At 47.3% G+C, this 26,575-nt stretch overlaps 1 protein-coding gene and 1 long non-coding RNA gene across 3 annotated transcripts in view; one reads left to right on the forward strand and one right to left on the reverse strand.

Annotated features, from left to right (window-relative positions):
- The window catches only part of ETV6 (ETS variant 6), a 249,449-nt gene that overhangs the window by 125,690 nt on the left and 97,184 nt on the right, over window positions 1–26,575 (forward strand). The gene's annotated exons all lie outside the window — the stretch shown is intronic.
- Window positions 13,147–15,654, reverse strand: LOC115090555. The gene is made up of 3 exons (XR_003856421.1): window positions 15,552–15,654; window positions 14,940–15,098; window positions 13,147–13,718 (listed from the first exon to the last, which is right to left on the reverse strand). It is a non-coding gene; the product is annotated as an uncharacterized LOC115090555 (long non-coding RNA).

Raw genomic sequence — 26,575 nt, forward strand, 5'->3', positions numbered from 1 at the left:
GCGAAGAGGTGGTCCAGAGGATTTTGCCCATCGTCTGTCAGGGTACCAATTGAATTAATTGGTGTCCCGTCAAACTGCCCTCTGTGCCCATTTGGGGGCCGGTAGCACATCAAGAGGTACTACTAGTGGAGCTCTCCTCTCTCTTAAAGGCCAGAGTGGCCAGGTCAAAGAGGGTGGAGATTCTACTCCAGGTACTTCCTAATTCCAAAGAGAACTGGAAGACTATGTCCCATTCTAGACCTAAGGGCCTTGAACAAGTTTCTAAAAAAAGAAAAGTTCAAGACCCTGGGCACCTTAATTTCCCTCTTGCAAAATGGGGACTGGCTATGCTCCCTCAACCTAAAGGATGCATACACTCATATCGACATCTTCCCTGCTCACAGGAAGTATCGCCGATTTTTGATGGGAAAACAGCACTTCCAGTACCAGGTTCGCAGGAGCCCCACGGGTCTTCACAAAATGCCTAGCTGTGGTGGTGGCGTACCTCCACAGGCTGGGGGTGCATGTTTTCCCATATCTGGACAATGGCTGGTCAAGAATACATCTAAGGCACGGGCCACCAAGTCCATGCCATTGACCATCTGGGTTTTGCAGTCACTAGGGTTCATTTTCAACTACCCAAAGCCCCACCTCAGTCCATCATTTCTTGGACTTCATAAGAGCCCTGCTAGACACGGTTCAGGCTAAGGCCTTCCTGCTTCGTCAGAGGGCCGTCACCTTGATGACTGTCACGGCAGAGAGCCAACAAAGCCAGCAGGTATCAGCCTGGACTTGTTGAGATTGTTGGGCATATGGCTACAACCATCCATGTTATTCCCATGGCATATTTACACCCTGAGGTCGCAGTTGTGCCAGGCCACTCAAAGCCTCCAGGATTGCATCTGGGTCACCCCGTTTCTCCAAGACTCGTCCTGGTGGTGGGTACTTTCAAATCTGGAATGGGGGATCTCATTTAGAAGTCCCCCTACTCAAATTGTCCTAACCACAGATGCATCCACCCTGGGGTGGGGAGCTAATGTAGATGGGCTCGGCACTCAGGGTCTCTGGTCCACTCAGGGATACTCTTGTCAAATCATCTGCCTGGAGCTTCAGGGCAATCACGTACGCACTATGGGCTTTCAGAGATCGGCTGTCCAACAAAGTTTCCCTGATCTAGACTGACAACCAAGTAGCCATGTTGTATGTCAACAAGCAGGGAGGCAAGAGATCGTACCTCATGTGTCAGGAAGCAGTCCAGATCTGGTCGTGGGACCTGTCTCATGGGATGGTGCTCAGGGCCATGTACCTGGTCGAGAACGTGGTAGCAGACAGGCTGAGTCGAGCCTTCAGACACCACAAGTGGTCCCTGGACCAGAGGATAGCGAATCAGATATTCTGCCTCTTAGAGAACCTGGACATGGATCTGCTTGCATCCCCCTGCAACAGGAAGGTGCCTTGGTTCTGCTCTCTGTACAGATCAGACGGCGAACCAGCCTCAGACGCCTTTGCCCGTCATTGGGTCAAAAGGCTTCTTTATGCGCATCTTCTGATTCTCTTGAAGCTTCGCAAGGACAGAAGGACTATGATTCTTATAGCCACTCATTGGCCGAGACAGGTCTGGTTCGACTCCTTCAGGAGTTCCCCATCCAGAGACCGATCAATCTGGAGACTTCCCCAGATCTCATGTGAGACCAAGGCAGACTGTGGCATCCCAACCTCCAGGCTCTGTCTCTCACAGCCTGGATGTTGAGAGGTTAATCCTGCAGCCACTTGATCTTTCAGAGGATGTATCTCGGGTCCTGTTAGGTTCCAGAAAGCCTTCCACTAGAAAGTCCTATGGACTGAAGTGGAGGAGGTTTTCCGTGTGTTATGAGCAGAAGGTCCTAGATCCTGCCCCACACAAAAACTGCTTGATTACCTTCAATACCTATCAAAAACTGGTTTAAAGACCAACTCCATTAGAGTTCACCTCAATGCAATTGGCGCATACCACCAAGGTGTAGATGGTATGCCCATATCTGTACAGCCTATAGTTGTATGTTTTGTGTAGGGCCTGCTTCGAAGTCTCCCCTAAGGCCTCCCGCTGTGTCTTGGGACCTCAATGTGGTTGTTATGGTTTGTTAGTGTGTGGACCCTGAGCCGAGGTGAGAGGTGACACCGCCCACAGGAAGGAGCCCTGTGTACCTCACCATCAGGAGGCGTGGTCCCAGCAGACGTCAGAGACAGCTGTGGAATAGAGTCTTTATTAGATAGATAGATAGAAGAACACAACCCGCGGAGTGGGAGTGCAGGAGAAGTGGTGATGTCAGAGTATTTATTTTATTTATTTATTTATTTAAAATCTTTTCTATACCGTTGCTAAGTTATATACCATCGCAACCGTTTACATGTAGGCACATAAATTAAGATAGGTGAATGCATACTATAGTACATTCTAACAGGTGTCAAAAAGGTTCAGTTACATTATATCGTAAAAAGGCTCTCTATTGTTTAGTGATGTAGGTCCTGACCATGTGTACCTGTAAGGTACTATTCACAGGTAAAATTCACATTCTCTGAGTTTTACTATTACGTTAGTTGTGAAATAAACTTATTAAAATATTATAATGCACATTTTGAGAATAGTGCTGTGTGCTGGTGCTCTTCTGCCTATTCCTGTATATTCTCTATTCTCCGGTCTCTTTATAAAAGGCTTGTTTAAAAAGGTTTTGAGATCTCTTTGTAATCTGATCTCCAGAGGCATTGTGTTCCAAAGTGTGAGGCCGGCTAAAGATAAGGCTCTTTCTCTCACTTGAGTTAGTCTCGCTGTCTTGACTGAAGGAATGGTTAAGAGTGCTTTGTTTGCTGATCGAAGGTTTCCGTGTGGGACGTGTACCCATAGTGCTGTGTTTATACCCGTAGTGCTGTGTTTATACCCCTCTACTCTAAGCCCTACTCTAACCCGTAGGGTTTAGAGTAGAGGGGTATACCCGGAGGGAATACCTCAGAGAAGGAGATCTGGTAGTGGCCCGCAGGGCAGGGTACGCCGAGGAAATCTCTTCGTAGTGATGATAGGTCGTGACCTGCAGCGCAGGTACACTGAAGGAGTCTCTCAGAAGTGATGATATGGTAATGACCTGTAGCACAGGAAATACCCAGGTAGTCTCTCCATAGTGATGGTATGATATGGCCTGCAGCACAGGGTACACCGAGGGATTCCCCATAGAGATGGTATGGTGGAGGTCCGAGGCACTGGAACACGGAGAGAGTCCTGGAGATGAAGCGGTAGTGGCCTGCAGCGCAAGGTACCCGGAGTAGCTCCTGCTAGAGAGAATACAGTAGTGGCCCGAGGAACGGGGTACACCGGAGAGGATCCCACAAGAGTAGGTAGAGTAGATCCATGGAGTTAGGTACTCACTGAAGGGTAGTTCCAGGAAGGGTCCCGAGGAGTGGGACAGACAGCAGTCCAAGGCAGAAGGCCCTCCGAGGAGCGGATAGCCAGAGACGAGGAAGAGCCCCCGAGGACCGGGTACCCAAGGCGTCTCACGCCGAAAGCAGGAACAGGAAGTCTGTGAGCGACAGTGGATTTAGCAACAAGGGAACTCCTTGTTAACTCGTCGATAGGCAGGGCCAGTCAGGTTAAGTACAGCAGAACGAAGACGTCATCAGGAGGGGACGCCCCTGAGGTTCCCGCCATGATGTGTACAAGAGTGGCCCTTACGTGCGCGCGACTATGTGATTCCTGGGGCAAGATGGCAGTCGGCAGCACCCACGCTGTCCCGGGAATGCCAGGCAGGTCAGCAATCGCTGGCAGAGGTAGCCGTTCTCCCCAATAATGGTAAGGCAGCAAAGAAAGAGGTGAGCATTAGTGGTCGCAGCCGTCTGCGACCGGGCGTAACAGTGGTGTTAGCTCAGCTGATGAAAGCTCCTGAGCCTCTGCGCACCTGTGACCTGAAGTACCTGACCTAGAAGGTCATATTTTTGGTGACGGTCAGCGAGCTTCAGGCCTTAGTGACTTATCCATATTATACTAAGTTTTATCATGACAGGGTGGTCTTGCGTACACACCCTAAGTTCCTGCCTAAGGTGGTGACAGACTTCCATTATAACCAATCAATCATCCTGCCAATATTCTTTCCTAGGCCCCATTTGCACCAAGGCAAATGAGCACTGCACATTTTGGACTGCAAGCGAGCATTAGCCATCTGTCTGGAGCAGACAGAAGCCCTTAGACAGTCCTCCCAACATTTTATTTCTTTTGACAAGAATAGGTTGGGCGTTGCCATTGCCAAATAGACACTATCTAATTGGCTAGTAGAGTGCATCTCCTGTTATACCCAGGCGGGACTGCATCTTGGTGGACATGTCAAGGCTCATTCTGTCAGAGCCATGGCAGCGTTGGTCGCCCACTTGTGAGCAGTTCCCGAGGAGGAGATCTGCAAGGCTGCAACGTGGAGTTCTCTCCACACATTCACTTCTCATTACTGTCTGGATAGGGATGGCCGACACGACAGTACGTTCGTCCAGTCTGTCCTTCGGAACCCAACTCTCCTCTCTAGGGCCCGTTGTTTGGGTTCAGGCTGCTTCCCCCTCTATTACCAAAATCATCAGTGTTGTGCCACCTGGTTAGGTGCCTTTTGGTTCCAGTTTTGTGTTAGGGGGCAGCCTGTATCTAGGTATTCATCCATGGACTACCATCCTGCTTGTCCTCGGAGAAAGCAGAGTTGCTTACCTGTAAAGATGTTCTCTGAGGACAAAACCCGCCCACCACTCCATGGAGTTGGGTTTCTCCTATTTTTATTTAGTTATAATTATATTTACAAGACTGGAGAGGGTCCCTGTGGGGACGCATGGTATAGGGCATGCTGGGTGTGCTCAGTGTGCCTTGTCAAAGTTCTAAAAACTTTGACATACGTTTTTTGCATTGAGGCTCCATCTGATGATGTCACCCTTGTGTGAGGACTAACATCCTGCTGTCCTCAAAGAACATCTGTTATAGATAAGCAGCTCTGCTTTATCTCCTACTGCTATAGATATCCATTTAAATTGTAAGTTTTTTGGGGGAAGGCACTTGCTACGCTTGAATTACTGATAGTGCTGTCAGCCACCTCGAGCATCATTTGGAAAGGCAGTTTAAAAATCCAAACTTTTATTCATTTGTAAAATGTTCCATCTTTCCCCAGCTACTTGGCAGGATATCAGAGTGTCCTTTGTACTTCCTATAACTATGACCCTAATGGCACGATCTGCAGAGCTACTAAGTGAGCCCAGTTTCTGGTGGGAAACTCTGCTTCTAAAGTGTTTGGGGTTTTTTTTAACCATACTTCCCAGTTTATTGTGGTGTCTGTTGTCCTGCCTCTTCCATTGGAAATTAGTAGGACAAGATACTGGAATACACTAGGAAAGATGGGTCTCTGTCTCTCTTCAGAAACTGGGGGTCAGTTGGCAGCTCTGAATTGGCTGGGCCTACAGGCTTCAACTCTGTAAGGTATGGGAGTTAACTTTTATTTATTTATTTTTAAGACAAGTTTTACTTGCCTCCGTATGAAACTGGGTCATCCAGATACCTTGCTAATCTGAACCAGCCAGTGTGTAAAAACAAAAATCCCCCACAGCATTATTATATAGGTCAAACCCCCTTTCCCTGGGGGATGCAGCCATTGTGTAGGTTTGCACATTTATGCGTGTTGGTCCCAAGAAATGTTTACCCACATCTGTGGTTTCTGACGGGTGTTGCCTCTGTTTGGAATTTGCATCCATTATTAATTCTTGTTGGACTAGTGTACTGCTAACCCTTTCTCATCATGCACACTTTGCCCTTCACTATTTTCAACATTGTATTAGCGCAATATGCAATGAGTGGGAAGAGAACTGGATTAATAATCATAATTTTATTTATATTCTGCCTTTCATGACACTTCTAGAATTTGATGGTAGATAAAGGCCCTAAGGCCCTTCTAATCTGTCCAGTGTTCTTTCTGGTGCAATTCTATAGCATTGACCCCAGTTGATTTAATTTAATTTCCAATGTCTATTCTGCTTTTTGTGACTGGTCAGCCACTTCAAAGAGGATTAGGTTCAGATACTGTAGGTATCTCCCTGTCCCCAGAGGCTTTCCCTTCATTGTTTCACAACCTGGGATCCTCAGTGCTCCGGTACTTTCTTGAATTCCGTCAACTATTTTTACTTACCCAAAATCCACTGGGAGGCTGTTCCATAACGAAATATTTTTTGATGCTGCTTCCAAGTCTAACCCCTTGGAGCCTCATGTCATGTCTTTTTGTTCCAGAACTTGCTTTCCTCTGAAAAAGGTTTGCTTCTTGTTTGTGAGGTATTGTCATAGCTCCCTTGCTCTCCTCCTCTCCTCTAGGGCAGTGTTTCTCAAGCTGGTCCTGAAGTAATCTCTTTAACTTGTATAAATTTCAGGATCTCCACAATGAACACCCATGAGATAGATTGGGCATGCACAACTTCCATTGCATGAAAATATAACTCATGGGTTTTCACTGTAGATATCCAGAAAACCAGACTGGCTATGAGGTATTCCAGGACATGTTTGAGAAATGCTGCTCCACAGTATGTATATGTAAGTCCTTATGTCTATTCTCATGAGGCTTTTGGTGCAGACTTCATACCAGTATTATGGTATTTGGACCATGCTATTCTGTCAGTATCCTTTCAGACATATGGCTTCCAGAATTAAACACAGTACCTGAGCTGAGCTCTTGCCAGCTACTTATAGAGGCATAACTTTCATTTCTCTACTGGTTAATCCTTTCCCAATGTACTCATTCCTTTTTTTGGGTTCTTGCCATGTCCTTGTTGCACTATTTTGCTACCTTGAGATCTTCAGATAGAAACATAGAAGCACGATGGCAGAAAAAGACTGTGTGGCCTATCTAGTCTGTCTGGCTGCCTAACTAATTTAGCATTACTATTCCCATCACTCTCTCAGAGATCCCCTGTGTTTATCCTATTGTTTCTTGAATTCAGATACTGATTTTGTTTCCACCATCTCCGCTGGGAGGCTGTTCCATGCATCCACCACTCTCTCTGTAAAGAAATATTTCCTTAGATTACTCCTGAGTCTGCTATCTTTCACCTTCATCCCATGACCCCTCATTCTAGAGTAGGGATGGCCAACCTTTCATGCACCAAGAAATCGGGATGCACAATACCAAAGAGCCTCACATTTTCAAAAGACGAAGCCTCCTGCGCATAGAAACCTTTGAGGTTTTTAAATGTCTCTATCATATCTTCCCTATTTCACTTTTCCTCCAGGGCGGGGGGTGGTCAACCTGTGGCTTGGGATCCACATGTGGCTCTTTCATGTGCGAAATGTGGCTCTTGCCCTCCTGGTCACCTGGCAACTAAGTAGCACCTTGGAGAAAAGAGGGGAAGGACCGGAGCAGGAAGTAAACACAATAAAACAGAACAGAGCCATTCTGCCCCAGTGTCCCTTTCCTCTCCTGACCTGACAGTGCTGCTGATTGCTGCAGAGACAGAAGGGGAGGGGTTGGAGCAGGGATCAGAGGGCTTTCCCTGCTTATCCCTCCTCTACTACTCACCCTCCTCCTCAACCCCACCCCCACCTCATTTGCATTCGGCAACAGCGGGAGGACAGGAGTGGGTGAGGTTGGAGCCAGTCAGTTCCCTGCTACAGGCCCTCCCCCCCTCCACATCCTGTCCAACCTTCCACCCCCAACTGCTGCCTGGAGTGGAGGGCTCTTCTCTGGTCTGCTGTCTGGAGGGAGAGGGCTGGAGAGTGTACACAGCCCGAAACCCAGCAGCTCAGTGTGATCCCAGGACTTGGGACTCAGCTGATAGCAGAGGTGAGGAGGCCGTCACCCAAAGCTCCAATCAAACCAGAATAATTTGTGGCAAGGGAAAGACGGTGAATGCTGAAAAGGGTGAGGGGAGAAGGGGGTAGATGTAGTTGATTAATACTTGGAGGAGCAGTGCATGACGTGAATGCTTGAAGGAGACGCGGTGCAAGAGGGGGTGAATACTTTTGAAGGCAGTGACATGAAAAGAGGTGAATGCTGCAAGAATTGGGGGGGTGGGGGACAACACAATTAGGAGCTTATGCTGTGGGGCAGATGGGGGGGGGAGGGAGGAGTGGTGAATATTGTTTCCCTTTCCATCTCCCTCAAGTCAGCAATGAGGGCATCTTATTCCTCCTCAAAGTCCATGCTGCCACATGCTCTGCAACAGTTGTGAGGGGATCACGGCTTGGTTGGGGCACATGGAGAAAGAGAGGGCCTGTTATGGCTGCTGGCTGCGGCAGACCGTGACCGGGGCCGGTTACTCACCGGGACGGTGGGGCCAACCGCCGATGCTGAGGCCGGCGTCGGCGGGCCTTTTCCGCGGCAGTGCCGCTGTCTCCAACATGGCCGCGGCGTTCTCTCCGCGTGGCTAGCCCCACCCCCTGGAGCTCCCAAGGGCTGCGCGGGCGGCAGTAACCAGGACTTAAAGGAGCCTCTACAGGAAGTAGGTTGAGTTCCTTCCTGCAGGCTTCATCTTCGGGGAGCTATTTAAGGCAAGGTCTGAGCCTTCAGACCTTGCCTTGGCTTCTTGGCTCTTGTGGTTGTTTCTGTTTGTTGTTCCTGATTTGACCCTCCGTGTGTGATCTCTGGACTGGCTGCGGTACTTTCTGGCTCTCGACCCCTGGACTGGCTGCGGAATATTCTGGCTTCTGATCTCTGGACTGGCTGTGGTACTTTCTGGCGCTCGACCCCTGGACTGGCTGAGGAGGACTCTCTGGTACCGGATCTCTGGATTGTCTGGGGACATTCCTCTTGCTTGAATCTCTGAACTGTGTTTGTCTGTTCTCATGACCTGCTGGAGGCACCAGCTTCTGTTCTCACGACCTGCTGGAGGCGCCAGCTATCTGGATTATATGACCTGCAGGAGGCGCCTGCATCCAGATCTTCACCTATCACCGCCAGTGACCCTCGGGATTGGCCTCGCCTTCCGACGGTGGGACTTGCGTTCATCGCCGGACCAAGGGTCCACCTCTCAATTCGTAACAGGGCTAGGATAGGGTGTTGTATGAGAGCCTTGTGGGGGAATGGAGGTGGCATGAGAGAGAGCCAGGAATGAGTGTAGAAGGGGTTAAAAGAAAGGGGAAAGGCAGGAGAAGGGTGTGAGAAAGCCAGAGGGGAAGGGATGTGTGCAAGAAAGTCAGTGGCTGTGATTGGGGGGGGGAGGGAGAAAAAACATATAAGTAGCATCAGGGTGGGGCAGAAGTGGTGGCGAGAGTGTGTGTGAGAGAGCCAGGGGAGGGGGAGGATAGATGAAAATCATAGGTAGTGTAGGGTGAAGGGAGAGTGAGAGAGGGAGGGTAGCCACAGAGCCAGAAGGAGTGATGAGATGGCAGTGGGAATGAAAGCTAGAGATGTGATGGGGTGGGGGGATGAGAGAGCTAGGAATGGTGAGAGGAGGGGGAAAGGATTTCAGAGAGGCATACGGGGGGTGCAGCGCAAAAGGGGACAAATGCTTCTAGGGAGAGTGACGTGAAAAGGGGTGAATTTTGGAGGAGAGGAAGTGAGTGTGTGAAAGAAGGGATAATGGTGGAGGGTGTATGCGAGAGAGCTAGAAATTGCACTGGAGGGCAGGTGTCAGAGGGAGAGAGAGAAAGAGAATAAGAGGGAGGGATGGGGGCGGGGAAATACTGGAGATTGACAAAGGTGAGGAAGGGGGGAGACAGAGTAGCACAAGGGGTGGGGAGGGAGGTGTTAATGTTGGAGCCACTGAGCCTCCGACATTGTCCTTCTGGGGCTTGAGATATGTTATGCTAGGGCCGATTGAGAGAGAGAGAGTGATGGGGATAAGAGAGAGAGAGAGAGGCAGAGCATAGGGGGAGAGAAAGATGCTGGTCAGAGACAGGTGGGGACAGGGTGGGAGGATTGAGAGAGAGCCTGGTATGACTGAGAGATTGGAGGACAGGATGGGATTGAGAGAGAGAGAGATGGTTGGGATAATTGAGACTGGTGGGAACAGGATGAGAGGATTGAAAGATTCTGGGTGACAAGGTGAGGAGATTGTGGAAAAACGTGGGAGGAATAAGAGAGAGGCTAATGGGAATAGAATGAAACTGAGACAGAGGCTGGTGAGGGTAGGGTTGGGGGATAGAGACAGAGGCTGGTGAGGGTAGGGTTGGGGGACTGAGAAAGAGGCTGGTGGGGGGGGGGAGTAAAAGAAACTGCTGGAAACAGACTGGAACTGACAGAGAGAGAGACTGTGGGGACAGGGTGAGGAGATGGAGAGAGGGAGAGATACTGTTGGAGAGGAGACCTCCCCCTCCCCCATCTTTGGTATTGTGCATCCCGATTTCTTGGCTCTTGGTGCGTGAAAGGTTGGCCACTCCTTGCTGTAGGGCGTACATGTTTAGATCTTTGTCTGTCCCCATATGCTTTAGGATGAAGACCACTGACCATTTTAGTAGTCACCCTCTGGACCGACTCCATCCTGTTTATATCCTTTATGACAGCACATTCTCCAGAATTGTACACAGTACTCCAAGTGAGGTCTCACCAGGGACCTATACAGAGGCAATATCATCTCCCTTTTTCTGCTGACTTTTCCTCTCCCTATGCAGCCAAGCATCTTTCTGGCTTTTGCTGTTGCTTTATCCACCTATTTGGCCACCTTAAGATCACTGAATATAATCACTCTTAGATCTCGCTGTTCTTTCACTCTTAGAAGCATTTCACAGCCAATACTGTAGCTCTCATTTGGGATTTTGCAGCCTAAGGGGTAGATTTTTAAAAAATGCGCGTTCGCGTACTTTTGTTGGCGCACCAGGCGCCAACAAAAGTATGCTGGATTTTATAAGATACGCGCATAGCCACGCGTATTTTATAAAATCCTGGATCGGCGCGCGCAAGGCTGCCAATTTTGGGCAGCCAGCGTGCGCCGAGCCGCACAGCCTGCCTCCGTTCCCTCCGAGGCCGCTCCGAAATCGGAGCGGCCTCGGAGGGAACTCTCTTTCGCCCTCCCCTCACCTTCCCCTCCCTTCCTCTACCTAACCCACCCCCCCGGCCCTATCTAAAAACCCCCCCCCCTACCTTTGTCCATGGATTTACGCCTCCCAGAGGGAGATGGAAATCCACGCGCGCCAGCGGGCCGCTGGCGCGCCGAGACGCAACCCGGGGGTGGTTCCGGAGGGCGCGGCCATGCCCCCGGACCGCCCCGGGCCGAAATCACGCCCCCGAAACGCCCCCGAAATGCTGCGTCCCGCCCCCAAAACGCTGCGTCGATCGGCCCCGCCCCCGACAAAAAACCCCGGGACTTACGCGAGTCCCGGGGCTCTGCGCGCGCCGGCAGGCCTATGGAAAATAGGTGCGCCGGTGCGCAAGGCCCTGCTCGCGTAAATCCGGGCGGATTTATGTGAGCAGGGCTTTTAAAATCCGCCCCTAAGTGCATAACTCTGCTTTTTTTTTTTTTTTTTTTTTTAGCATTAAATCTCACCTGCCAGACCCTAGGCCATTTCTTGAGCTTCACTAGATCCCTCGTCATATTTTCCACATCTTCCTGGCTGTGTTCTCTGTTGTAGGTTTAGGTGTCCTCGGCAAAAAGACAAACCTTTCCCGAGAAATCCTTCCGCAATGTCGATCACGAAAATATTGAAAAGAACCGGTCCAAGGACCAATCCCTAAGGCATACCGCTAACATCCCCCTCCGCGGAGTGAACTCCATTTTCCACTACTCATTATTGCCTCCCACACAACCAGTTTCTAACCCAGGTGTACATCACTATCTCACACCCCTCCCCCCCCCTGCATTGCATACTACTCCACTGAATTTCGGACCTCCACAGGCATGTCTCTGTACTGTTTTTGCATTGAAACTTGCTGCCAAGCATTCTTCCTTAGATCATTCCTAGGGTCCTTTGTTTTCAGTTTAAACCGATTTTTCACCTTAATTTTAGGCTGAGTGAAAAGCTGTCGCAGAGCTTGCAGATGCAGTGTTTCAAGGCTGGAAGCCAGTGTGGGCCCATGGCCTATGCCACGTTTCAAGTTCTGCCACCTCACCACACTCCCCCCCCCCCCCCCCCCCAAACTGTCTGGTGCCGCGAATGCGTTTGAAGCAGGTCCTGTCCACGACAAGCACTTTCTGGCAGGCTCCCTGGCCCTGTACAAAAGCAGAAGTGCAGTGTTGGTTGGGCGAGGGAGCCTCAAGGAAGCTGCTGCCAAAGGAGCGAGGAGAAGCCTGGAGCCACCACCAGTAAGGATTAATGCTTGTACAGTGCAGGGAGGGGTGGGGAGAGGGAGATTCTTGGTGGTGAAGGGTCAGGGGCAGTGAGAGGGTCATGCTAGGCAGGGAATAGGGGTAAAGAGGGATATGCTGCTGAGTTGGATGAGTGGGAGAATCTGCTTAATATTGTTTTATCGTCTTGGCTTCTATCCATCAAAATAAACTCCTCGATATTTACCTAGAAAAATGAGTTATTTTTTTCACTGATTTCCTCCTGTTTTTATTCTTATCATAATAAACCCTGATAAATTCCCGGGAAAAATAATGAAACAAAAAAAAAAAATGAAGGTCCCTAATCCTTTCCCATTCTGCCTGCTCCATCAGGGGTGTCTGCTCTGCGGATCTGAGTGTCATCTGAAAAAAAAAAAGGCAATCTTATCCTAAACCCTCTGGGTTATTACGCATGAAGATGTTGAGCATATCCCGCCCCCCCCACGACAGAACCCTGAGAATACTCCACTGATCGCTCTTCTTCCCTGGGAAATAACTCCATTTATCATTGCCTTCTATTTCTCACGCACAACCAGTTTCTAATCCAGGCAGCCACCTAGCTTGGGGCCCACCCCCTAAGGCTGCTGACTCTATTTATGAGCCTCCTGTGCAGGGCAGCGTCAAAAAAGCTTCCCTGAAATCCAAGATTCCTGCTGCTTTTAAAGTTTGGTCATCGGCCTTTTGCCTTGCTGCACAGCAAAAGAAGAGCCGACGAGCAGAAAGGGGATGAGGGCTAAGTAGATGCACGGGGCTCTGCTTTCTGATTTATATTCACCACGTGATCATTCTGTTAAAAAGAATAATAGAGCTCAGGACACAAACTTGAGTTTGGCTGGGTGGGGGAAAGAGGTTCTTGTATTTTGAGCACAATACGCATACAAGTTATGAAAAATATTTAGAAGTCTGCTGGACCGCAGGGGAAAGTGACCAGAGAGGAGAGCTTGCCCAGAGTTGTCGCTTGCCTATCCTCATGCAGCCACCGGTGCCACGGCCCTTCAGTGGTACTCTGCCACCATTACCCGATCTTGAGCCTGGGCACATAAGAAACCTTCAGATGTTATCTGCCTGGCCTTTTCAATTGCTTAATTTCTCAGGATGTTTTCGCAATTTCCTGTCGCGTGAAAGCCAGTCCACGTGTGCTTCCCAAGTCGTAAGTATTTTGGTAGGGTAACAGCAGTCAGTCTCTGGCCTATCTTCTTTCCACTGAACCTCAATAAGAAGCTTAAAGCATCCGTTCTTTTCCTGATCATTTCGCCCCCCTTGTTCTTGAATAGTCATCACTAGCCAACACAGCTAATTATTACTCTTCAGTAGGGCAGATAGGTCACCTCATCTCATCTTCTTAGCAAGCCATCAAACGCTCTGAATATTACATCCAGCTTGGCTGTTGGTGTCCGGGTGTGTAGCCCGGCAGTGCATTCAGAGGAAGGTGTGGTGCACCCAAGGAGCCTCTTAACTGCAGAGCAGCGCCAGCCCTGTGCCACCTGTTGGATGTAGAGTACCCTGTACAACTGTATTTGAAGGACAACAGATGGAGAGAGACAACAGTGTTACATTATCATCTTTATTTCAGGTCTTTCATAAATATGCTAAAAAACAAAACAAAAAACAATAACATACATTTCTTAATTGCATAAAAAATGCAATTAAGAAATGTATAAGGTAAGGAATAAGAAATAAAATAAAACAGTATCTGTGTAGTGCTTAATTAGTGCAGCATTGGTGAATCAGCTTGGGTGTCTCTCTTGGAAGCCAGAGATTTTAATGGCTTTCTAGAACTCTATCTGCAATTAAGATTTAATTGTGAATCTCCAAAAAAAAAAAAAAGGCCCCTCCCCCTCTAAAAATAATTCTGAAACCTTAAAACTGCTTTGAAAGCCCCAGATATGTGAAGTTACTGAACTGGAAAACTTTCCCTGGAATGCAAGCAGCACTGAGCAGCAGTCGGTGGCTTGGGTCCATCCCTCTGAGACTTCAAGTGAGATGATGATATGTCTGGATGCAGGGCTGGGTTTTGTGTGTTGCCGGAGCGATCACCATGGGAACATTTAAACATGGCGCCTGAGCCAGGCCAATGCTAGCTCTTGCTTGGGTTCCCAGGAGAAAGCAGATTCTCACAGAGAAGGAACGGGGGGAAAAAAAAACAAAACAAAACAAACCAACCCAACCCAGGGACTGGAGTCGGAAGGCTGAGCACTCACCCTCTCAGCTTAAAGAGAATTTTTAAAACGCCACTTTTCCTGCTTATTGGTTGTAGTGCACCCTCTCTCTCTTGATCTTATGCCCGAGACTCCTTGTCTTGAGATGTTTTATTTCTTATTGGTTCACAATTATTTGAATTTAAAAAGTGTGCATCGCCTCATTAATGCCACATCTCCTAACAGGGGGGGGGGGGGAATCTGTTCTCCTGAATCCATCCTGTACCAGTTTGTGCTGTTTATCCTCCGTGTGATGTTCTGATAAAAGCCTGCAGTAATACCAGCCCTATCAGTTAGTTATTTATTTATTTATTTAGAGATTTTTATATACCGCAGTACGTAAGGATATACATCACCGCGGTTTACATTTAACAATAACTTAGCAACAGGCTTTACAATTGACGTTATTAACTAGAATTAGAATTAATTACAAATAACAGGATTGACGGAGAAACAGTCTGTACAGACCGTGGACCATCCATTAGAGTTTAACATACAATAATGAAATTGAAGTAACTAAAAATATTTACGAACCAACACTAAAACCATAGAGCAAATATGTTAGATTCATAGTGCGGCAAAGGAGGAGGCGCTTTCAACAACTTTAAACAGAATGTCAGCTTCAGCCTTGAGCGGGGCACTGGAAGAGTTCACCGGTTGCTCTGCATTTTGTTGTCTTATTTCTGCTGTACACTGATAATAATAAAAAAAAAGATTTGAATTTATAAGCTTGTTATAATAGGCAGAATTGGTTTGAAGCAGCAGCCCCACTTTACTGATAGCGCTGCTCTGCTATGGGTAGGATATTCTGAGGAGCGGTTTTCATTCAGAGAAACTTACCCACCGTCCAGGCAGACCTCCGCGGGGGTTCTCTAAAGTAAAGCAAAACTACACAGGTGATTGTGTTTTGATTATTGCGCCCCCCCCCCCCCCCACGTATATAGGGAGAAATAGCCTGGTGGTTAGAGCAGCGGGCTGTGAACTAGGGAAGCCAGAGTTCATATCCCACTTTACCCTCCGCTGCCTCAGGTATCAATTTACATTGCAAGACCTCTGAGGCAGGGAAATACTTTACACTTTGAAGTGACTGACCAGTTATGGAAGACAGAATATAAATTAAATAATAGGGGCCAGCAGGTTTAATACCTCTTTGCCTGTTCCCCTCCCAGTTCCTCCCGCGCCGCAGCTGGTTCCTTCTTAGCAAGATCCCTTCCTCTGCAGGCTCGGTTCACCCATCCCTCCACTGCTTCCCCCCTCCTCAGCATCTCAGTCTTCCTTTCATTGGCAGGCTCAGCTGACCTTTCCATTTGTGATTTCCCCCTCCTCCACAGGCTTGGATTACTTGCTAGCTCTGCCCTCCCTGAGCTCAGGCACATCTCTTTTTTTTTTTTTTTTTTCTGGTATGACTCCCGCCTCCCCACCCCCTGAAGGACTTCTCCCCACACTCACAGATTCCAGGCCCGAGCCAGTCCCACGCCTGCAGAATCACAACACCTGCATACCCTGACAGCAGACAGCATCTCCCCAGCTCCAGGGCCACAGCTGGATGTAATTTTTCCCACCCTCAGCTTGCAAACCCCAGAGATGACTGCTGTCTCCTGCGGGGAGTTTTGTGAAAAAAAGGAATGGTGATCCCCCTCCATTTAAGCCCTGACTGCAGCCCCTCTCAGTATCGGAGCTGCCAAGGAGGAGCAATTTTGAGGAGAGAGATTTTCAGCCCATGGCCCTGCATACCACCACAACCTCTCTCCCCTTCCCCATCCTTTCAATAAAATTCTTTTATTTACCCCGGTGACCGCAGAGCTGGAATAAAAGGGCAGATACCGCCTGCCCGCCACTCCGACCCATCCCAGTTTGTGCAGAAATCTCCCCCAAACCTAAACACTTTTCCAACCTTTGGAGTACATTTTCAAAGGTATTATTTGCGGAAAGTTTGCATATCCATGCGATAAATAGGCTGTATTTGCACACATGCTATTTTAGAAATCGCGAAAGTACTCACCTGTTTTTGGTTTCATGTGCACATTTACTAGTGCAAAACAGGAGCGGTCTAGGGTGGGGTCAAGATGTGCACACAGAAGTTTCTGTTTTATTAGAGATATTTGCACAGAAATGATCTAACTTATTGATTGGCCTGATTACCTGCTCCTCTCTGGACGTTTAGGGCTGGATTTTCAAAGCGCTTTACACACACAAAACCCTATTTTATGCCCACAAATGGTGCTTTGGAAATCAATTAGGGGCCATTCTGCAGGTAAAAGTACATATGCGATGCTTCTACCTGCATTAGATGCAGGCATTCTGGCGGGGGGGTTGGTGCAGGTAAAGGATTTATGTGCATATTTTCGATTATGAAAAGTATGCACACAAATCCATGTGTAGAGAGTTATGTCTGCTGTGAGCTGGATGCAACTGTCCGCATGTACATGCGCTCACTTACCAGGACAACTCGCGAATTCTCAGCGTGCACTTAGGTGCAGAAATCCGCATTGAAAATTTGGGTGAAAAAGTACCCTCAGACTTTAGCCCTAGGCGGACTGTCTGCAAAGCACCCTCTTACATTCAGGCTGCCCAGTCCCACTCACGACTCCACTACCTGTCACAGTTTATGTTGCTTTAACACTAAGAGGTAAATTTTAAGACCCGCGCTGGGATGACGTGTGCGCGTTTGCCAGCATGCACACATGGACACGGCGATTTTATAAAAGATGCGAATGTATTATAAAATTAGCTAATAGACAGAAAGCATACACATATATATAATACATATTATATATTGATGCGCGCATTTGCACGCAAATGTCAACTCGAGCGCGTAAGTGGAGGGAATTTTAGTAGATGCGCTCGCCGATGCAATTGCCTGTTTCCCCAGTTTGTTTCCAGTTCTCCCCAGTAAAGGAGAGGACTTCCTAAACCCACTAGCTAACTTGCCTCCCTTTTACCCTGGTAGTCCCGACCCTTAAAACCCTGCTGACTAGCCTAGGTTTTTTAGTTACTTGACTTACACGCTGTCCATAGCGGAAGTAAAATTACGCGGTAGGGGACTACGATGCGCGCTTGTGCACATAAATACGCACTGACTTCATTTTACAGATTTGGCTCGTCCATGACCGCCCAGACCGCACCCACTCCCCGCCCCTTTTTGGATATTTGTGATTTGTACGCATAGCGGGAGATACATGCGTACCTGCACGGGTTTTAATATCCGCGCGGCGCACAGTGGGCCGAGTCACATGCGTATCTTCCGGCTTTGGCACATGTAAGCGTTTTAAAATCAACCAGTAAAGGTTTATTTATCAATTGGAGCCTGATGGCTTTTCTAACACTGAAACCTTTTTGCCTGTTCCTGCCAGTTCAAATCAAGCGCACAAAAAAAAAAAAAAAGTGTTTTGGACTGGAAGCTTATTAAGATAATGTTAGCTCCACAAATGAAAAATATTTGAATTTGTAGCACGGATGTGAATCTGCATTTTTTTTGTATTATACATTGCTACGGGTGGTTTTTAATTTTCAAAGGCCAGGAAAGTGATTTAAAAACGCTATATATAAAGAGGGCAGCATATAGGTTAAAAAGAGACATTGCCCCGGGGGCACAATCAGGTCAGGGCACAGGAGTCAACTTGTGAAAATGATTGGGGGTGCTGAATTCACCAAATAGTACAACCACCTACCCAGCAAAAAAGAAAACTCTTTTAACCCGGCTGAAATTACATGCAAGGAGGAAGGCCGCGCATGCTTTTAGCAGGGCCGAGGCGGGCAAGCTTCAGACCAGGCTCGGATTTAGACATAGGCAACTGCCTAGGGCGCCAAATGTTGAAGGTGCCAAATATGCAGAGCAAATAGGAGCCTGCCTCTTTTGGCTTCGGGGCCATGTGCTGGCACTGCTGTGGCACTCTGCCTATGGGCAACAAAATCTTTATCTCCAGCCCTGCTTCACACTGGTCATTTTACTCAGCTAAATGGCTTTGAAAGCTGCTCTCTTTATTCGTAGCGTCCCTAAATCACTTTCCTGGCCTTTGAAAATTAAAAAACACCCAAAAGCGGTACACAATACAAAAAAAAATAAAAAAAATGCACACCCATGCTAGAAATTCAAGTATTTTTCATTTGTGGAGCTAACATGGGGACGTTAACTTTGAAACAGCCTCCCAGGCGCCCATGTATGCGCCAATGCCGGCTCGGCTATATTATAACATACGCATGTATATGCGCACATGGTATAAAATAGGCTGTACCCGAGTACATGTCCACAAAGTTTTATATGGACACGTCCATTTGCGTGCAAATGCTGCCTCTGTCATGCAAATAGGATTTTAGTAGACACGCTCGCCGATGCAATTACCAGTTTCCCCAGTTCGTTCCCAGTTCACCCAGGTAAAGGACGAGACTTCCTAATCCCCTTAGTTAACTAGCCAACCTTTTACCCTGTTAGCAGCAACCCTTAAAACCCTGCTCACCTTTTTAAATGTTTTTGTTTCAAGACTTACAAGCCATCCATAGCAGAAGTAAAGTTACGAGGTAGGGAACGCGCAGGTTTAATTGAGAAATCCAGGAATGCCCATGCTCTGCCCCCACACCTCGCCCCTTTTTTGAAAAAAAAAGTTTTGCGTGTATACCAGGAGAGTGGCACGCTTTTTAAAATCTATGCAACGTGCGCCGGCCTGACTTCTATGCGTATCTCCCGGGCTTTGGTGTGTGTACAGTTTTTAAAATTTGCCTTTATCTTAATTTTCTTCCAGTCCAAAACTTTTTTTTTTTTTTTTTTAGCACCTGTTTTGACCCAGCTGGATCAGGAAAAAAAATGTCAGTGTTAGAAAAACCATTAGGCTCACCTTGATCAATAAAACTGTAGTGTTAAAGCAACATAAATTGTGACAGGTAGATCTAGTGAAGTCATCATTGTTTGTTTATGTTTTTTACTTTTAGTTGGGTCAATCACACGCGACTGCATGGGGCAAAGCTTGTTAGCTATTGAATTAGTACAGTGGTTCCAGGAGTCAAGGGCAGTTTCTGCGTCAGTTAAGTCGAGCTTGTTAAGTTCCGTTGTGAGGGCTGTAACTAGGTCTTCTTGTTTGCAGTCATCATTGTGAAGGCCGTCTTGTTTGCAGTCATCGACTGCAAGCTAGGCCTCCCACACTTCATTTATGCTGACGATGTGCAGAATCTTATACCTGTAAATGACACACTTCACAAGGCCTCCGAGGCCTTGAACTCCACCCTATCGGTCATCAATACTCTCCTGCCAAGCAACTTCCTTGCACTCAACATTGCCAAAACTGAGCTACTCTATATCGCACCACAAAGCATTTCCCTACCCCTTCAGTCAGGCAACACTCCCCACTCCTTCACTGCCTCCCCCCAACATGTGCGCAGCCTTGGCATCATTATCGATAACCATTTTACCTTCAAAAAATTCATTAATAACACACTTAAAGCCTGTTATTTCAAACTACACTCCCTCATAAAAATTAAGCCCCTTCTACACCTCAGCGACTTCCGTACCATTTTACAAGCCTTCATACTATCTAAAATTGACTACTGTAATGCCTTGCTCTTAGGCTTACCCAAAAGCACCTTGCAACCGCTTCAATTACTCCAAAACGCTGCTGCCCGCATCCTCACTAACACCCACAAAAGCGACCACATCATCCCTGTTCTGAAACACCTGCACTGGTTACCAGTCTCTGCTAGAATAACATACAAATCTCTCACCCTCATCCACAAAGCCCTCCACAACCCAAATATGCACTGGTTCAAAGAATACCTCACTTTTCAAAACACAAACAGACCTACAAGACAGCAACACAGAGCAACACTGCAAATTCCATCACCCAAACAATCTAAGCTCGGCTCCACTAAAGCTCGGGCACTATCCTTAGCGGGCCCCGCCCTATGGAACAAGCTACCTTCCTCCCTACGTCAAGAATCATGCCGTAAAACATTTAAACAAAACCTGAAAACCTGCCTCTTCAAACAAGCATACACCTAACAGCACACCTCCCTCAATCTTTTGCCGCCCCTCTGACTCTTATAACATACAACTTGTACAAAGTTATATTTTTATGCCATATAATTTATAAATCGTTCAGCTTATTGTTTGCATTTACCCTAACTCTATGATATATTATCTCATTGTTACTTAATTTTATGCATATTGTTCTGTGTTTCACTGTAAAGCTCTTTTTGCTACATTTCGTTCATTGTGAACCGATGAGATGTTCCCAACGTTCATTGGTATATAAAAACTTCTAAATAAATAAATAAAATAATGTTGTACTTTTTCCATCGAGAGAGTTCAAAGCGAGTTGTAGCAGATGGGATGATAGGATCGATAGGGGTTAGCATCAACTGAAGCATCAATCTAGATAAATGAGCCTTGACCGATGTGCCGCAAATGCGCAGTAGAGAGCAGCTCTACCGCGCATGTGCAGAACAGAGAGCTCTGTGCGACGTGCCATGCAACTCTCTCCATGGAGACAAGAACCAGCGCGAATTCATCTCTCCATGGAAACGAGAACCAGCACGAGTTCAGCACGTGGACAAGGAGTATCGGGGGGGGGGGGGGGGGGTCGGGAAGGTGCGCGAACACTGGAGGGGAGAGACAAATGCAGAAAGAGAATCGAATGCCAATGGGCATCGACGACAGAGTGAGAACACGGACGCTGCCCAACACGCACAAGACACCTCTCGCTCGCAGATCCTGGGCGGCGGTGGCGGCTCCCTCTTCCTGGAGAAGAGAACCGGAGTGGACAATGAGACTATAGAGTTGGGCGGGGTGGGGTGGGGGGAGAGAACTGGAAGGGCGTGTGAACACTGGAAGGGAAAACCGAACGCCAACGAGCATCAATGACAGAACAAGAACACGCACGAGAAGCCTCGCCAACCCTCTAGGCCGCCTCTCATCTCTGGCTGGAAGCTTCAGCTGCTCTCACGTGTGAACAGGCTTGCAGGAACATCAGGGAGTGGAGGAGGGCTGAGGAACAGGGAAAGGGTCATGAATGAGGTCAGAGGGGAAGGACAGGGAAGATGAGAGGGGATGAAAGGAAAAGGGAAGAGGATATGAGTGGGAAAGTGGGAAGGATAAGACTTTCTGGAGAAGAGAAAGGGAGTGGAGGGGGGGCTGAGTGAGAGGGAAGGTTTTGGATGAGGTGAGAGGGGAAGTAAAGGGCAGATGATAGGGGATGGAAGGAAAAGGGAAGAGGATATGAGTGAGTAAGTGGAAAGGATAAGAAGTTGTGGAGAAGAGAGCGGCTCTGACCGACGTGCCGGTTTGACTGATGGAATCTCGCCCATTTGAACGGGCCTAACGACTAGTGTGGAATAATAGCAGAGCGTATGCATGGGCGTGTTTGTAATGCAATTAGGCTGGGTAATCGGAATGCAATTAGTAGGGATGCACACTTGCCAAAATTTTGTTTTGGTTTGGTTTTTTCCTGTTACCCTCTTTTCATCTTTTGTGCACATGTATTTTATTTTGAGAGAATGTTGACATCATATGGAAATATATATTTTTTTTTATTGAAGGGGTGATTAGGATATGTAAGATCCTTCTATAAATCACCTTGCACAGCCCCTATCCTTTATACCTCTTGATTACTTTTTGCCTGGCCTCTGGTCACACAGACCTCTTGGTAACAGCTAGGGGTTGCCACCTCAGGCAAGTAAACCCAAAGAGGCCAGTTCTGGCTTTTTGCCTCATTGCAGATGGGGAGATGACCTTCCTAGTTCTCCTAAGGGAATGGGCGCTACAGTTCCATGCATGCAAGGGGGCAGAACTCAGGACTGGATCACCATCCTTGGCAACGTGGCAATCCCAGGGAGACTCGTAAGCAGCACATTCCTCCTCAGGAGAATTTCCTTTCTGGGGAGCATTAGTCAGCTAAACAAGGAAAGGAATATTCCTGTCTGGGCCACAGGAGCATCCAGTCTGTGTGCGTTTCCAGGAACAATCTCTTGTTTACTTAACTGTTGACTAAGCAGGAGGAGAGGCCAGTCATACACTGTTCCTTCAGTTTCAAGCTGGCCCTGGCCCTTTAAAGACGCAGGGCATGATTTTACTGTTTCCTTTTTTTTTTCTGTTGAGAAAGTAGTATCAGAGCAGTCCAATAACTCCAGCCTGTGAGCAACACTGAACTAGGCCCATTTTGTTTTACCACTCACCTCTTAAGCTACTGGGATTTGTCCTATTTTTATCAGTACAAATGCGTACAAAAGGGAGATTTAAAGAAATACAGGCCTGGATTGATAGGTGTCTCATTACCTGAGTTAGTTGACAGCTTTAAGAACCATAAGAAGTGCCATGTCAAGTCAGACCAAAGGTTCATCGAGCCCAGGAATCCTGTCTCTGATAGTGGCCTGGTCAGGTTACAAGTTCCCAATGGATACCAAAGAGTAGCTCCATTCTTTGTTGCTTACTTCCAGGGGTAAGTGGTGGCCTTCCCAAGCATACCCGATAAGAATCATTGATGGACTTTTCCTCCAGGAACTTATCCAAACCCCTTTTAAACTTGACTGTTTTAGATACCTTGACCACATCTTCCAGCAACAAATTCCACAGATTGATTATGCATTGAGTGAAAAAAAAAATACTTTTTCCAATGTGTATTAAATCTTCTACCTGTTATTTTCACGTAAAAAGGTAAATCCCATGCCCTGTTTACCTTTTCCACCGCACTCATGATTTTATAAACTTTCATCATCTCCCCTCAGTTGTCCCTTCTCCAAGCTGCAGAGCCCTAACCTGATTAGCCTTTGTTCATAAGGGAGTTATTCCATTCCCTTTATCATCTTTGTTGCCCTTCTCCGTACCTTTTCTAGTTCCATTATATCTCCTTTGAGATGGGCAACCACAACTACACTCAAGGTACAGTCACATCATGGATCAATGCAGATGCAGCATGATGTTCTTCATTTTATTCTCCATCTTTTCAGGATAACTCCTAAGATTTTATTTACTTTTCCAACTTTTGCCACACGCGGAGCTGAGGATTTCAATGTATTGTCCACAACGGCTCCTGGTCGGTGACTCCTAATTCAGAACCTAGCTTTGCCTACCTATAATTAGGATTATTTTTCCCCAGCTGTATCACTTTGAAATTTCCCATTATTGTATTTACCTTACAAATTTCTGTTAGCATTTCATTGTCAATTTCTTCATCCTGGCCAGGCGGATGCTAGTATTCACCCACTGCTAGCCTGTTCCTGGTCGCACATGGAGCAATATAGAGGCATTATGACAATTTCCATTTTATTCACCATTCCCTTCCTAATAATTCCTAACATTCGGTTTGCTTTTTTGACTGCTGCAGCACACTGAGCTGATGAGTTCAATGTATTATCTATTATGACGTCTGAGTGGTAGCTCCTAATATGGAACCCTACATTGTGTAACTATAGCATGAATTATTTTTTCCTATATATATCACCTTGCACTTGTCCACATTAAATTTCACCTGCTATTTAAATGCCCAATCGTCCAGTCTCACAAGGTCCTCCTGCAATTTAAAACAATCCACTTGTGATTTAACTGCTCTGAATAATTTTATATCATCTGTAAATTTGATTACCTCACTCGTCAGATTCCTTTCCAAATCATTTATACATATATTGAAAAGCACCGGTCCAAGTACACATCCCTGAGGCACTCCACTCTTTACCCTTTTCCACTGAGAAGATTGACCATTTAATCCTACTCATTTTCCTGTATTTTAACCAGTTTGTAATCCACAAAAGGACACCACCTCCTATCCCACAACTTTTTAGTTTCCTTAGAAGCCTATCATGAGGGACTTTGTTAAACCCCTTCTGAAAATCCACATTACATCTACTGGCTCACTTTTATCCACATATTTATTAACCTCTTCAATAAAATGAAGCAGATTTGTGAGGCAAGACTTGCCTTGGATAAATCCATTCTGACTGTGTTCTAGTAAACCATGTCGTTCTATATGCTTTGAGATTTTGATCTTTAGAATAGTTTCCACTATTTTTCCTGGCACTGAGATCAGGTTCACTGGTCTATAGTTTCCTGTATCGCCCCTGGAGCCCTCAGCATTTCATCATCTTTCTGATTATTTTGGCCAGGTGGACGATAGTATACTCCTATCACTATACTCCTACCCAACACACATGGGATTTCTACCTATATAGATTCTACTGAGCATTTATTTAGTCTCTTGTATGATCTTTATCCTGTTGGACTCTATATGCTCCCAGACATAAGGTGCTACACCCCCACCAAGTTGATCCTCCTTATCATTGCAGTATAATTTGTACCCTGTTATAGCACTGTCTCATTGGTTATCCTCCTTCCTCCAGGTCTCTGAGATGCCTTGTACCCTGTTATAGCACTGTCTCATTGGTTATCCTCCTTCCTCCAGGTCTCTGAGATGCCAATTATGACTATCTCATCATTCACTACTATACATTCTAACTCTCCCATCTTACTTCTTAGACTTCTAGCATTGACATACAGTTGAAAGTGCGGTTTTTGTTTGTATTAACAACTTTCTTTTCAGTTGATATGGATAATTTGGAATTCTTTAGTGTTGCATCAGAGGTGGACCCTTGGGCCGAGGTGGGGTTGACGCAACCCATAGGTAGGGACCTACGGGTCCTCACCGTCGGCAGGCAGAGTGGGCTGATAGACAGAGGCCGTTGGAGCTTCACCTATACCAGCCCTCGTTCCCCGTGGGTTGAGCCTTTGGGTGTCGGGGCCGGCAGGACTTAGGTGGGCCTTGGGGTGCAGTCGAGGTGAGAGTCTGTTCAGCCCAGAGATAGCAGGTGAGAGATGTACAGTCTTACTTTGGACAGGGTAGTGTCCTGGAAACTCAAGCACCAATGGAACTGAGGCAGACAGGGGCCACTCGAGCAAGAGCAAGCTGAAGCCTGAATAAACCATGTCCAGGGAGTAAGCTGAAGAGGCATCAAAGAGCAGGCTTGAGTCAGGGCTGGTGGCAATCCGAAGGCTGAGATCTGATCACGGAGATAGGCAATAGCGTAGTCAGATGAAGCAGAGGTCTGGGTCTGGAGATAGGCAGAAGCGTAGTCAGGCGAAGCAGAGTCTGGGGTCTGGAGAGAGTTAATAGCGAAGTCAAGCGAAGCAGAGGTTCAGGCTTGGAGAGTGTAAATGGCGAAGTCAGGCAAAGCAGAGGTCCGGGCTTGGAGAGAGTCAATGGCGAAGTCAGGCAAAGCAAAGTCAAAGTCCGTGTAATCAATCCGAGGGATGAAGTAAGATAGGAACAAGGAGGCTGGCACCAGGAACAACGAGGAACAGAAAACCAGGGGATGAGACGAATCTATAGGAGGCAACGAGTTCTCGACCAGCGAGGAGACCTGTTTCAAAGGCAAAGCTAGGGAGCGGAGCCTGAGCTTAAATACTATAGCTGAGTTGACATCGTCCGGGGCCGCAGCTAGGTTCCCGCTGCGGTCCCTACTTAAACATCAGTGGTGCGCGCGCACGCCTAGGGAGGGGTGTAGCGCGAGTAACAGTGTCTCTCCGCGGGCCACGCAGAGAGGCCCGACGAGAAGTGGTAGCAGGACCGGGAATGCCAGGGACTGTAGCAGGGCCGGAGGCACCGGGGGAGGCCAGAGGACGAAGCTGACGGCCTACCGCCGCCAGCGAGGAGGAACCAGGAGCTGGAGTTACTGTAGGAAGGTGAGGGGGCCGTGCCGTGGGTCTGCCGCGGACGGCATGCGTAATATTTAGCTTAGGTGATTATTTATTTATTGGCATATGGGCTGCTTTTGCATTTATTGGAACCTCTCTGTTGGGATACCCTAACTCACCTGTTTCAATAGTATGCTTCAAAATTACATTCCTCTGAACCATGCACTGCTGAGAGTATGTTGGCTTTCCCCCTTGTCCTAGTTTAAAAGCTGCTCTATCTCCTTTTTGAAAGTTAGCACTCCTACTGTGAATGTAAAATTGCCCTCCCCAAACGAGTTAAAAGTGCCCCCCTCTTACAGTGGTATAAATAGTAGAGTGACATGGTGTTCTCTACAGAGGTTCTCTCTCTCTCTCTTTCTTAGTTTTTAGACTTCTGGCATTCATATACAGACAATTTAGAATATGTTTTTTACTTGTATTCGTAGCCTTCTTATTAGCAATTTGCTAGAAGTCATTTGGAATCATTCATAGTTGTGTGCTTTTTATTTAAATCCACCTGGGC

The sequence above is a fragment of the Rhinatrema bivittatum genome, chromosome 4 (assembly GCF_901001135.1).
Source record: "Rhinatrema bivittatum chromosome 4, aRhiBiv1.1, whole genome shotgun sequence".
Taxonomy (NCBI): Eukaryota; Metazoa; Chordata; class Amphibia; order Gymnophiona; family Rhinatrematidae; genus Rhinatrema; species Rhinatrema bivittatum.